At 44.0% G+C, this 1,416-nt stretch overlaps 1 non-coding gene across 1 annotated transcript; it reads left to right on the top strand.

Moving 5' to 3' along the window:
• The first annotated feature begins 582 nt into the window (after window positions 1–582).
• Trnav-cac (transfer RNA valine (anticodon CAC)) lies at window positions 583–655 on the top strand. The gene has a single exon. It is a non-coding gene; the product is annotated as a tRNA-Val (tRNA).
• Window positions 656–1,416: the final 761 nt, after the last annotated feature.

Genomic DNA, 1,416 nt, shown 5'->3' with positions numbered 1-1,416 from the left:
AATGCAGAAACACGTTCTAATTCTGATCCCTACGCACACGAGGTTTTTTTTTTTTTCTTAATCCGTGTTGGTTTCATGGGAGAAGAGCATTTATCCTCCAGGAACATCATAACATTTAAGCTGAGAACGTGGTCTAGGATCTAGCAGACGGACGTCAAAGAGAGTGGCCTGTAACTCGTTGTGTGCCGTGTTTTCTGTAAACAAGAGTGCGAGATGCGGTCATCGCCACGAACGCGGAATTATCCGCTGCCAGAAAGGCAGGGCCGGTAATTTCTCCTCCAGAATTGTCAATTCACGGGCTGTCGAGCTTTACTTCACTCTGCCTATCATTCACTGAATATCCATTGCTCCTCTCAACCCATTCCAAGCGTTGTACCTGTCGCGAAGCTCTCTCTCTCTCTCTCTCTCTCTCTCTCTCTCTCTCTCTCCCCCTCTCTCTCTCTCTCCCTCCCTCCCTCCCTCAATCCCCATCCCTCCCTCCCTCCCGCCCGCACAAACTCAATTACACTCGCTCGGGTGGTCGAGAGAAAGCGCTGAGTGTCACCAGTTGATTTCGCTTATAGAACAAGCATTCACCAAGTTGTTTCCGTAGTGTAGTGGTTATCACGTGCGCTTCACACGCGCAAGGTCCCCGGTTCGATCCCGGGCGGAAACACTTTTTTTTCTTACTTGTTGATGGCTTGCGAATGTCGAGGTGCTTCTGCTGCTTCTGCTAAGTGTGTGAAAACTTGAATTGGAAGGAACACTTTGCTGCGTTGCCGAAACAATGAGGCTCAGCTGCTTTTGCTCTTCATATAGCTGCTCGTGTTGGTAACAAAGAAATCGTCATGACAGATTCTGCGTATTTTCACTCAAATACGTCCCATGGCAATAACGTTCAAAGGTAAATCAATACTTAGAAATGAAGTATTGACTGCACAACAGCCAGCAGTAAGAATACTGTCTGGTGTCCACCCGCAGTCATCCTGTAGCCACCTCTTCATGGAGTTAGGCGTTACAGCTGCATCTCCGTAATGTAGCAGTTCGATAATGGAATTCGTTATAAATATTCCATCACAGTTTGAAAAGAATAGCGATGTGGATACCACCTACAACACTAGAAGGAAAAAATGACCACCTGTCAGTCGCTCAGAAAGGAGTTCAGTATGCAGTAACAATCATTTTTGGTTTGCCCAATGAGATCTGACTTACAACAAAGCAAGTTTTGAATCCAACCTAAAATCTCATCTTCTGGACTACGCTTTAGTCTATAGACCAATTTCGCATTTTCAAATAATAACTGGTTCACTGAAAAAAATATTAAGTGTAGTTGCAAGAATAGTAAAAAAAATTTATTCATTAATGTTACAAGTAATCACGTATACGTGTCTCCTCATCACCTTTATAAAAACAATCTTTGAAATGTTCAGTGGAACA

Source organism: Schistocerca cancellata, chromosome 10 (genome assembly GCF_023864275.1).
Source record: "Schistocerca cancellata isolate TAMUIC-IGC-003103 chromosome 10, iqSchCanc2.1, whole genome shotgun sequence".
NCBI classification, from domain to species: domain Eukaryota; kingdom Metazoa; phylum Arthropoda; class Insecta; order Orthoptera; family Acrididae; genus Schistocerca; species Schistocerca cancellata.
Note: the sequence above shows the minus strand (reverse complement) of the source record. Positions and strands in the feature narration are given on the sequence as shown.